Raw genomic sequence first — 13057 nt, forward strand, 5'->3', positions numbered from 1 at the left:
AAGGGTGCTTGCTTCAACCTTCCTCCAGCCATGCTGCTCTCCATGGGGTGCGGAATCCATTGGGCTTACTTCCCCTTTTCTAGACCATGCTCTGGGTACCCAGGACTCAAGACTCTTCTGCTTAGAAGGACTTTAGGCTTCTTCTCTGGCCCTTCATTCTGAGGCTAACACATGCCAGTGTACAACTCTGGAGGCTCAAAGTGCAGCAAAAGGTGACTGTTTTCTGTGGGAGGGTGTGTGGAGCTTGGAAGCATGACCTGGGATTCCACACATGGTGAGCAAGGCCCTTCCCCATATGAGACAGAGAGAGTGAGCACGGAAAAAGAAGGCTGTGGGTGTCAGGCAGGAGAAAGAGGAGGGGGTGGAGAATTCTAAAGTTCAACTGTCCTTCAAGTCATTATGAAGAGAGATTTGTCAAGGTAGGAGGATGAGACATATTCCAGGAAATTAGGTAGCTTGATTTATAACATTTAAATATTTGGACATAGGTGTGCAAGTCTCCTTTGTGCTCCCGCCCAGGCCTGTGGATGTTGGGGTAGGCCTGTCCGAGGTGAAGTGATCACCACTGATACCTCTTCAGCACTAGGGAGGGCTCGAATGCCTCTTAGCACAGGTGACTCCAGTCTGTGAGTTTGAGACGATCTCCTTGAAGACCTGGAAATAACAGAAGTCTAATACAAAGTTACCAACAGCTGTTATCAGTGGTGGTTACTTAGGACTCACAGACCCAACTGGACTGCAGAATTCCTTACTCACTCCCACAGCTTCTGGGATCATGAAGATCAGCTCAAACCCACAAATGGGAGTCTCCAGACACCTCCGAACTCTAGTCTAGGCCTGCTTATTGTGGTTCCTATTGTTTTAAATGAGGTCATACTTGTTTCATTGATTGACAGTGGCACAATCTGTTTCCTTCAGATGAGATGCCACTTCCCCCTCAGCCTCTACTTGTGTGTAATATTACAACAGTGGCCTGGGAGAGATCATCACAGTTGTTCCCCTTGTTTATCAAAATCCTGATTCTTTTATTTTAAACAGCACACATCTGAGCTACTAACAGTTTGGTCCAGGCAGCAGAGCACAAACCCAACACCAATTTCCTGTCACAGCCTCACCTGCAATGGGAGGTGGGAGAACGATGAGATTGGTAGGTCCCTCCTGTCACAGCCTGGTCTCAATTCCTAGAGTCCTGTGAACAACTATCTGGATTAAAATAGACAAACTAGCTGGGCACGGTGGCTCATGCCCGTAATCCTAACATTTTGGGAGGCTGAGTCAGGTGAATCAGTCGAGCCCAGGAGTTTGTGACCAGCTGGGCAACATGGTGAAACATTGTCTCTACTAAAAACACAGAAATTAGCCGGACGTGGTGGCGTGCACTTGTAGTCCTAGCTACTCGGGGGACTGAGGCATGAGAATTGCTTGAACCTGGGAGGTGGAGGTTGCAGTGAGCTGGGATGGGCCACTGAACTCCAGCCTAGGCAACAGAGTGAGATTCCATCTCAAAACAAAATAAGAGACACAAACCTTCCAATAACAAGATTTTTTTTTTTTTTTAATCATAAGGCAGTCTAAATTAAGACTGGGGCAGAGAAGAATTCTCTAAATCTCCAGGGGCAAAGTCTGCTAATAGTTTCAATTATGGAATTAAATGGAACTGAATATATCTGTCTGAAGCAGCAGCACTTGGGTTAAATTTTTACAATCCAGAGATTCCTGAAAATATGGGTTTCTACCTATATCTGTATCTTCAAGATTTTAAAAGCTCACCAAAGTCAATTCTCCCAGAGCAAAATGAAGTATAAACTGCCCACTACTCCTCTTGGCTTGTCAGTTTTCAATCTTCAAAATTATTGGAATCAAATATCCACTATACATAATTAAATATGTGTCCTACCAAAGACATTAGCATTTATTACTAAAATGAATAATATCTGTCCTGTCTGTATCACGCACCACTGTGAAGCCTGAAAGAAAAAAGGATGTAGTGCAGTAGGAACACAGTAGCACCAGTAATACCATCAAACAGGAACAGCTCAAGCCCAGTACTGTTACACATGTGGTTTTCAAAAGCAGGTTGCAAACCATAAAGTGATCCAAAGGTTAGATAATTCTGTTACCTTTCCCTTCCTTACGGAGGCTAGCTTTTCTGGTGAACATATTCGCATTCAGTTTAGTATGTTTTATTGAGTGTCTTCTAAGTACAAGCTAGTATGATAGGTGGTGAAATTCAAACTATCCCCTTGGCTCAAAGCAACATTTTCAATGTTACTGCTCAGCTGCATTTATACACAGCCTGGAAGACCTGTAAGAGCTCTGCTCCTGCTGAAGACCAAGGATTTCTTTTGTTTTTCTTCATTTTCCTTAGTCATTTTACATGAACAGGGAGAAAGAATGTTAGGATCTTCCTTCATCTAACAAATGAATCATTTTGTTTCATTAGCATAAATGCTATCTGTAATATACAGCTATAATGGTAAAAACCAAATTCTACAATCAGCAGACCTGTTTTCAACTCTTAACGGTTGAGTTGTTTCACATCATCAGTTCAATTCAGACTTTGATCGTACGTCAAATTGGATTGAGGATAGGACCTATCTCATGGGAAGGCTGTGAAGATTAAGGGGGATAAAAAATATGAAGTATGTAGCACAGCAAGGACTCAAATATTAATCATTTTAAATTAGTAATTGTATTATTTCTGAACTGGGTGCTTGCTAAAGGAGATACACAGATTGTAAAATGAGATCTCCATTGTCAAGTGTAGAATCCTTCTACGTGGAATAAGCTGTACACCAATAATGTCATTTACCCTAAGAGACATGTAGAAACTCTTTGTTATCCAGAATGCCATCTATGCAAAATATATTTAAGAGATGAGAAGTCAAAAATGAATCAATGCAGCTAAATTAGGCATCAGACAGTACATGTATACCTTGTACAAGTGATGGGTACAAAATAGTAGATGAGTAATTGCCAATAGTAGATTTTTGTTGTAGTTACCTACAAGAGTAACCATGATTCTTCTCATGTAGCACTATTATTATTGATCTTTCACAGAGAAAATCATATTATCCATGCTCATGTACAATGGATAAAACTTTTCCAACTTGGTACTATTCTAGATGTTACGTGCCAGAAGTTCACTCCTACAATCAGCAAGTGGGACGCAGGGAGAGAAAGGCAACGGTTTCAAAGCCACACAGACAGAGCAGTCATTCCCAGAGTCACTAACTCCACACCCACATTCAGTAGAGGGCACTGAAGGAAAGCCATATCAGCACTTTCGAAACTGATAAGACAGCTTTTAAGGTCTAACACTGAGCAGCTGTGGACTCAGAGATAGAGAATGTCCTGAAAAATAGTAATAAGGTCCATGATAGAAAGAAATAACATGAGCTGAAATACACATAAAGGATTTAGAAGAGTTCGGCGAATGTGGAAAGCCCTTAAGAAAAGTTATCTTTTATTATTATTATTTTTTTTTTTGGAAAAAACCAACTTGGACCCACAAAACAGCAACAATGGAAACTGGACAGCTGAAAAATATGTAGAACCATTAGAAACTTAGAAATTTAGACCCCCCAAATCACCAAAGAATATTTAGCATTAAGAAATACACCAATGTAGAAAATAAGGCAAAGGGAAAAAAAGACTATTAAAAACAAATCCTCAACAAGCAGGAAGTCAATTAACTCAACAGCAAAAATCAGCCAGGTAGGAAGGTTTTTGAAGGGAAACAAATTGCAGAGAACATATTCCTTAGTAGATAGGGACACTTATAGTACACTTGAAGACTTTTTTTGTGGTTGATTTCATATGTGGGTTAACTCTATAGTAATCTGCATACACAGGTTATTCCTTAGTTTTAAATTTGTCATCTTCATAAGGTTCCAACCTAAAACGCTTCCAGGTATTATGACACCTGAGAGTATATGCATGTACTTTAGCTGTTAAAGTCTGTGGGCCCACCCAGAGTGGGCAGATCAGATAAGCACATCGCCCCACAGGAAGCTACTTTCAGTTGTTTGCTGGGGCTTGCCTTGGTATCAGTCACGGATGTTACTCAAAGATGAGGCCCCTTCAGCCCTTGTTCAAAGCCCTTTCACTCTTCTTTGTTCCAATTCTGTCATAAACATTTATCAAATTTTAGATTGACAAGGCCAGGAATATGTGTCTGGCCAGTCACAGCCAGGTAAACGTCATATGCAAACAAAATGAAAAGTGTGGTCAGGGAAGCTGTGAACACCTTCGAGCCCCTGAACTAAGACCTGCGCTTTGAGTTCTGTGTGAGACTAAAAAAGAAAAACAGAAGAGTTGCCTGTTAGAGATAGTTTTGTTTTTCTGGTTTTGAAGATATAACCCTTAGATTTGTAAATCACTCTTTCTAAGGGGGAGACACTGCTTTCCAGTTGTCTACCATTTGACTTACCTGAACTTTTTGAAGGCACACTCCTATACATTCTTTGTCAGTACCTTGATTTTGAAGTTGTTTTATAAAAGTTAATGACTTACGGGGCCATCTGTGCAACTTAAACACAATGGCAACCTATGCAAGTGGTTACTGTGTGTCATATACTGTGCCTGCTGTGTATATTTCTTCTAATTAGTCATACATCCTGAAGCAGTTAAGGATGACTGTGGTGAGAAATACGAATCACACCAGGACTGCTTTTAGCCTGACCTATGGTGAACTTGAATGAGTAAAGTACTCCCTGGAGAGAAAATTGCTCACTGTATAGGTAGGCGTACTCCTTTCTTTCAAGGCAACAGGATACATTTAACAACAAGGAAAAAGGAGTTTATCAAATATATCCTGAGTAAGACCCTTTGGTGGCTGGTTGTTTTTCAGCCTCAATTTCTTGGCTTCTCAGATCTATCCTTTAGAAAAAGAAAAAAGAGTGGCCCAAAAGCTGAAATTCATCAAGAAACATACCCTGTTCATGAAGGAGTCCTAGTGGAGGATGGAAACAACTTTAATTTAGGTTCTAGTAAGCAGTCTGGGGTGATTTGCAGATAAACCATAAAGCCATCAACTTGTATTTAATTTGATGTCATAAAATTTAATTACTCTCAAGCAAAACAAATTCTAATTAGATGTGATATGAAAAAATTAAAACAGCATATTAACAAGGGAAACTGATCTCTAGATAATAAAAGTGAGAGAAAGTACATACTGAACTTAAGGAGTGGTCCACAACTAAACGAGGAAAATTCAGTGTGGTCATGGTAGGAGGAAAGGTAACCAAAGAAAAGAATCCTGTGTTAATGAGCCTCTGGTCAGTGACTGAGACGATAGAAAAGAGTAAAAAATAAAATGAAAGTGGTCAAAGGAACTCTAGGTTATCTGCACTCACCTCATGATACAACAGATGAAGAAACTTAGGCCTCACATGGCAAAGTTACTTGTTCAAGGACATAAAGCAAGACAATGTTATTACTAAGGCATATGTATGTCCTCTTCTTCATTGTTAGGTAATGTATGCTAAAGTATAGTGGGCACTGTCTTCATACTTGGATGTGAAAAGAGGAAGTTTCTAATAGTATTTAAGATTATAGGTAGACTACCAATAAAATAATTTGCTAAACATACATTATACTCATTTAAAAGAGATTCCTTCTACCAGTAATGTCACAATTGATAGTGTATGGAGGGTTTTGTCCATGTAACGCAAATTTGTGGCAAATTTTAGAAATTTTTCTTGAGAAAGAATAGTTGATAAGAAAGTGACACAAACTTGAAATATAGCTTTAATAATCAATAAATTATCTAAATACTTTTAAATGGACTGGAAGACCGAAGAAGATGTACAGATGGAAAACAAGTATATGAAAAGGTGTTCAACATCATTTGTCACTGGGAAATTAAAAATTAAAACAACAATGAGATTATACTACACACCTATTAGAGTGGCTAAAATTCCAAAAACAGATAATACCAATTGCTGGTGAGGATGTGGTAAAAGGAACTCTCATTGATTGCTGGCAGAAATGCAAAATAGTCTAGCCATTTTGGAAAGCAGTTTGGCAGTTTGCAGGAAGTCAAACATAGTCCTAACATATGATCTAGCAATTGTTCTCCTAGGTGTTTACCCAAATGAATCGAAAACTTATGTCTGCCCCCAAAACGCCATGCAAATGTTTAGAGCAGCTTCATTCATAATTGTCCCAAACTGGAAGCAACCAAGATGTTCTTCACCAGATAAATGAATGAAAAAGCAAAACAAAACTACGGTACATCCATACAATGGAATACTATTCAGCAATAAAAAGAAATGAGCCATCAAACAATGAAAAGACATGGATGAATTTTAAATGCATATTGCTATGTCAAAGAAGTCTGTCTGAAAGTCTATATGCAGTATGATTCCAATTATATGACATTCTGGAAAAGACAAAACTACAGAGATGGAAGCAATTAGTGATTGCCAGAGGTTTGGTGTGGGAGAAGGGGAGCACGGAAAAAGTGCAGCACAGGAGAAGGTTTAGAGTGATGAAACTATTCTGTATGGTAAAATTGTGGATATGTGTCACTATATATTTGTCAAAATCCATAGAAATGTACAGTACAGAGAGTAGAGCTTAATGTATACAAATTAAAGAAAAATCATTTATGAAGTTGGAAGAATCCCAGGGTGAAATGTCCAATGTGACAAAGATTGTAACTGTATTACAAATGTGTGAAACAACCTCACTGTAGGTCCTGTAGGGGAAGGTTACTGACCTAAGTAACTGGAAATGAGTGAGGTCTGTATGACTAAAAAAGATGGCTAAAGAAATTATACATAAGCACTATACACTCATTGATGGAGTTGTCTCCCAGAAGGATGAAAGTTTTAATACTATTATACATATATACTGAAATTGAACAATTAAGTAAATGGATGATGAGTGTTAGATGTCAAGTATCTCACTTTTGGAAAGAGAGGTTACAAATAAACAAGGGGATGAGGCCAGAATAACCCATATGGTAACGGATTAGTCAGAGGCTATGTATGAATTCATGTTTAGCTTCATATAGCTAAAAGATGGTTACACATGGAAATATTTAGAGATATGTGCCTGTGTATAGGCTAGTACTCACACAGATATCTCGCTGATCTGTCAGCTGAGAGGGCCAAGGAGCAATGACACTTTAGTAGCATGGACACCAAGCATCCAGTTCTTGGGTTCCCATACCAATCTGCAATAAAAGGAATGAGGGCTTCTTGGGGGAAATGTCTGATTCTAAGACTGGAACAAGAAATAGACAAGATAAGATTTGCATATTTGTAGTACCACAAAAAACGAAGTACTCAGAAAAAGCCAACAAACAAAACACAATGATAGTGGTACATCAAAGGGACACAAGATCTCGCCGAAAGAGCTCCCAGTAGTAAAAGTTGGAACAATTTGAGCAACCAAAATAAATAAAGTAGCATTGGATTATAATCCAAAGTATAAAATAAATATTTAAGTAGCATTGCATTATAATCTAAAGTATAAAATAAATATTCAAGTAGCACTGGATTATAATCCAAAGTATAAAAATTATTCAACCAAAATAAATAAAGTAGTATCGGATTATAATCCAAAGTATAAAATATTCATGAATCCATACTGCCATAAACAGGTGATTGAATAATTAAATAAATAGAAGGAGAAGGGAGCACCTCCCTTGCAGAAATATTTCAAATAATTTAGGTAGATAGTCCTCAAGGAGGTACAGCATAATTCCCCGGTCCTTAACTGGGGGCTGTGCATAGGGACTCCCTACCAACGGAGTACATGATAGAAAGGGTTGAGGAGAATAACTTCCCTAGTGGAGACACCTGATAAACACATCTCAGCCAGGTGATCAACACCAACAGTGATATCAATATATCACTGTACTGAAGGCAATATACCCTTGATAGACGTGATGAAAATGGCATTTTAACTCTTTGATCTTTCTCCCAAAAACACATAATCTCAGTTTAATTGTTAAACAAGGTAAATTTGAGAAACTGACATAGCTAAGAAGAGTCTGCAGAGATGTAATGACTACATACAAAATCCCAACTGAGGGATATTTTATAAACTATCGGACCAGTACTTCTCAAAACTAAATGTTATCAAAAACCAGGTATGAGCCAGATATATGACTCATGCCTGTAATCCCAGCACTTTGGGAGGCCAAGGCAGGAGGATCACTTGAACCCAGTTGTTTGGGATAGTGAGACCTCGTCCCTACAAAAATTTAAGAAAAATTGGCTGGGTGTGGTGGTGCATGCCTGTAGTTCCAGCTACTAAGGAGACTAAGGCAGGAGGATCACTTGAGCCCAGGAGATTGAGGCTGCAATGAGCCATGATTATGCCAGTGCACTCCAGCCTGGGTAACAAAGTGAGACCCTGTCTCAAAAACAAAAAAAGACAAAACCAAGAAACAAGGTAAATTTGAGAAACTGACATAGCTAAGAAGAGTCTGCAGAGACGTAATGACTACATACAATATGGTATCTTGGATGGGATCCTGACACAGAAAATGAACATTAGGTAAAAATGAAAGAAACCTGATTAAAGTATGCATTTTAGTTAATAATGTGTCAATATTGGTTCATTAATTGTAGAAGGTGTATCATACTAATGTAAGATATTAATAATAAGGGAAACTGGGTGTTGTGTATATGGAAACACTCTGTTCTATCTTCCCAATTTTTTTCAAAACAAGAAAAGTTTACTTAAAAAATGTGTTTGGGGAAGAGGTTCATATTGCGGTGCTGAGTTTCACATGTTTGCAGGACAAATAATGATATTAGGTGCCCCACAATGCCCTGAATCACAGGGCTGGCCATTTTGATCTTGCCAATAGTTTCAAAGTAATTTTTAAGTAATTGTTTTAGAGGTAGAGGGGTGGAAATTGTTTCAACAGGTATGCACTACTGTATTTTAAGATGGAATGAAGTGGGAAACACTTTTGCTTTAATCTTGGAGGATATTAATATCACAAAAATAATTTGTTTTAATACTCACCTTACATTTCTTTAGGTTTCCAGTTCCATGGATGACCAGTTTGTAACCAGGGATGAGTTGAAAGAGGAAAAATCTTGATGTTTTCTAAATTGGGAAATACAATTATGTATCACTTAATGATGGACATATACTCTGAGAAATGCATCATTAGGCAATTTTGTCCTTGCAAGCATTATAGAGTGCACTTACACAACCCTAGATGGTACAGCCTACTATACACCTAGGCTATATTGTACAGCCTATTGCTTCTAGGTTGCAAACCTATATAGCATGTTACTGTACTGAATACTGTATTCAATTGTGACACAATGGTATTTGTGTATCTAAACATATCTAAACATAGAAAAGGTACATTAAAAATTCAGTATCATAATCTTATGGGACAACCATTACACATGTGGTTCATCACTAACTGAAACGGTGCTATGCAGCACTTTACTATACTAAACATAGAGTCTTTAGGATTTTCCATGCTAAAATCTTTCTGAAATGATACATTCTCAGCACATTCAATTGTTCAAAGACAGACCATCGAGTTTGTAAATTCTGCATTTCTTTATCTTTCCTCATTATCCTCTCTACCAGTCTCTCATTAGATGGAAAGAGATTATTTTTACAGGGCGAAAAGAAAAAGTACAGAGCATCAAAACTATTATCCAAAATAGGCTTCTTGAATTATCTGAAGATTTGATTTTTGTATGCTATTTTTCCCACTTAATGCACTATTACTTGGCCATCTCTGAGCATATTTCAGATGCCCAGAATTGAGATTGTTAGCAGAAAGCAGTCCTGCAAGTAGATTGTGCATGGTTCAGAATCTCCTGTCCTTTCTTCAGTCTGACCAAGTCACACTTGCTCATGGCCTTGGGTTTATAAGACATCCTTAAAGATCCACTTAGCTTTGTGCTCAGAACTGATGCTGACTTCAAGTATGATCTGGTCATCAGGTTGCCGGTTTCCAATATGATACTTTAGCAACTTAAAGGCTGATGAATCATCAGTACCATTTCTTTCCACAACTGAATCCTGCTTGGAGGCCTCGGCCTCAGATACTCCTTTTATAATCTTTTACAGGAGAAAATTAGCAGCAAAGTCTTAGGCCATTTAATGAATTTATAACATGTTTGAGAGCAAGGGAAACAAAGAGGTTTTTACAAAAGTTGGGCCAATCTGTAAACACAGTACTGGTCAAATTCCAGCAAACCTAAACTAGAGGGCACACATACTAAATATCCTGCAGTTTCAGTTTTCTTAATAACAAGCAATAGAGTGTCGAGTTCGTAACACAACACAATTCTTTTACTTTCCATCATTCTCTTTCTTTTATTTCTGCATATACTCTGTCAGTCTTTCAAATACACTATTCTTCAATAGCTTGTGCTAGTCTGCTCTCACATCACTTTCTCAACATCTTACCAGACCACTGAGCACACACTAATGCCACAGGAACGTTTTTCTATAGTGTGAGTGTGTGTGTGTTTGTGTGTGAGTGTGAGTGGGTGTGCATGTCAGGAGGGAGTAATTTCTTTCATAGGCCAACATAAATGAAAGGCTCTTATTGGCTTTGTGGAGAGAATTTCAGTTCTTTTGGGCAAAGGAAAGGGAATTTGCTAGGGTAAGGGGCCCATGTCCATGTAAAATGACACATTAACTTCCCAACGAAGTCAGACAAGAAAATTTACAATGAAGGGTGAGCTTCTTATAGCCAGGTAGCCAATGGGGCCCACATGAAAGGCTGGCTGTGCTTTCCCTTTATAGAGAGCATGGGCTAAGAAAGTCAGCAAGTCGGTTGCCTTGTGAAATCACCTCTACGATGGCATGGGGTCTGGGTACATAGGTGACAGGAGGGTAAGGGAGGTGAATGAATGAGAAGGGTACGTGGTCATGCCTCTGTTTCATGAGTCTTTCTTTGCTTTGATAGCTTGTATCATGTGTGAAAGGGGTGTTAAATTTCGTTTTTTTTTTAAAGTCTGACAGCTGTGAGTTTTCTGGGGCTGCCATTACAGAGTACTGCAAACTTGGCGGATTAGAACAACAGAAATGTATTATCTCAAAATTCTGGAGGCCAAAAGTCTGAAATCAAGATGTTGACAAGGCCATGCTCCTTTCAAGGGCATTAGGGAAGGTTCTTTTCCAGGCCCCTCTCCTAGCTTGTGAGAGCTCGTTGGCTTATGGCAGTATAATTCCAATCTTCACATGATATTCCTGTGTACATGTCTTTGTGTCCAAATTTCCCGTTTATATAAAGGCATGAGTCATAATGGTTAAGGGGCCCACAGTACTCCATTATAACTTCATCTTAACTGTATCCTCAACAATGCTGTTTCCAAATAAGACCACATTCTGAGGTACTGGGGGTTAGAACTCCAGTGTGTGAATTTTTACAGAGTTCAACTCATAAGAACATTAAACTATATACAGACCCTTGGCAATTATCCTGAAGAGAGCAGTTCTTTGAGTTGATAGGTCTCTGTGCGAGAAGCCTTTCCTTTTTGATCTGTGAAATAGTTAAACCAGTGTTCTGGCCAGGACATGTTGAAATTATAACAAGGGCATGAATTTGGACTGGATATAATTGTACATTTTTTATAGGTAAAATTACAATATTTATGTTAAAATAATATGAAATATTTGCATAACAAAAGCTTTAACATGTGTGATCCATTTTCCTTTGAATTCAAAATATACCTGCAGATGGAAATACACAAAGGTATTAAAAGCAGTTATTTCTGGTGGAAAGGAATATAAAGTCTTTCTGTTCTTCCCTTTCTGATTTTCAAATTGTATAAGTAGCAGGATTTTTTTAAAAAAATATTTTAAGTTCTAGGGTACATGTGCACAACGTGCAGGTTTGATACATAGGTATACATGTGCTATGTTGGTTAGCTGCACCCATCAACTCGTCATTTACATTAGGTATTTCTCCTAATGCTATCCCTCCCCAAGCCCCCCAGCCCCCAACAGGCCCCAGTGTGTGATGTTCCCCACACTGTGTCCAAGTAATCTCATTGTTCAGTTCCCACCTATGAGTGAGAACATGTGGTGTTTGGCTTTCTGTCCTTGTGATAATTTGCTGAAAATGATGGTTTCCAGTTTCATCCATGTCCCTGCAAAGGACATGAACTCATCCTTTTTTATAGCTGCATAGTATTCCATGGTGTATATGTGCCACATTTTCTTTATCCAGTCTATCACTGATGGACATTTGGGTTGGTTCCAAGTCTTTGCTATTGTGAATAGTGCCGCAGTAAACATACGTGTGCGTGTGTCTTTATAGCAGCATGATTGATAATCCTTTGGGTATATACCCAGTAATGGGATTGCTGTGTCAAATGGTATTTCTAGTTCTAGATCCTTGAGGAACTGCCACACTGTCTTCCACAATGATTGAACTAATTTACACTCCCACCAACAGTGTAAAAGCATTCCTATTTCTCCACATCCTCTCCAGCATCTTGTTGTTTCCTGACTTTTTAATGATTGCCATTCTAACTGGTGTGAGATGGTACCTCGTTGTGGTATTGATTTGCATTTCTCTGATGACCAGTGATGATAAGCATTTTTTCATGTGTCTTTTGGCTGCATAGATGTCTTCTTTTGAGAAGTGTCTGTTCATATCCTTCGCCCACTTTTTGATGGGGTTGATTTTTTCTTGTAAGTTTGTTTGAGTTCTTTTGTACATTCTGGATATTAGCCCTTTGTCAGATGGGTAAATTGCAAAAATTTTCTCCCATTCTGTAGGTGCCTGTTCACTCTGATGGTAGTTTCTTTTGCTGTGTAGAAGTTCTTTGGTTTAATTAGATCCCATTTGTCAATTTTGGCTTTTGTTGCCATTGCTTTTGGTTCTTTAGTCAAGAAGTCTTTGTCCGTGCCTATGTCCTGAATGAAATTGCTTAGGTTTTCTCCTAGGGTTTTTATGATTTTAGGTCTAACATTTAAGTCTTTAATCCATCTTGAATTAATTTTTGTATAAGGTGTAAGGAAGGGATCCAGTTTCAGGTTTCTACACATGGCTAGCCAGTTTTCCCAGCACCATTTATTAAATAGGGAATCCTTTCCCCATTTC

The sequence above is a fragment of the Mandrillus leucophaeus genome, unplaced genomic scaffold (assembly GCF_000951045.1).
Source record: "Mandrillus leucophaeus isolate KB7577 unplaced genomic scaffold, Mleu.le_1.0 Scaffold614, whole genome shotgun sequence".
Classification (NCBI taxonomy): Eukaryota; Metazoa; Chordata; class Mammalia; order Primates; family Cercopithecidae; genus Mandrillus; species Mandrillus leucophaeus.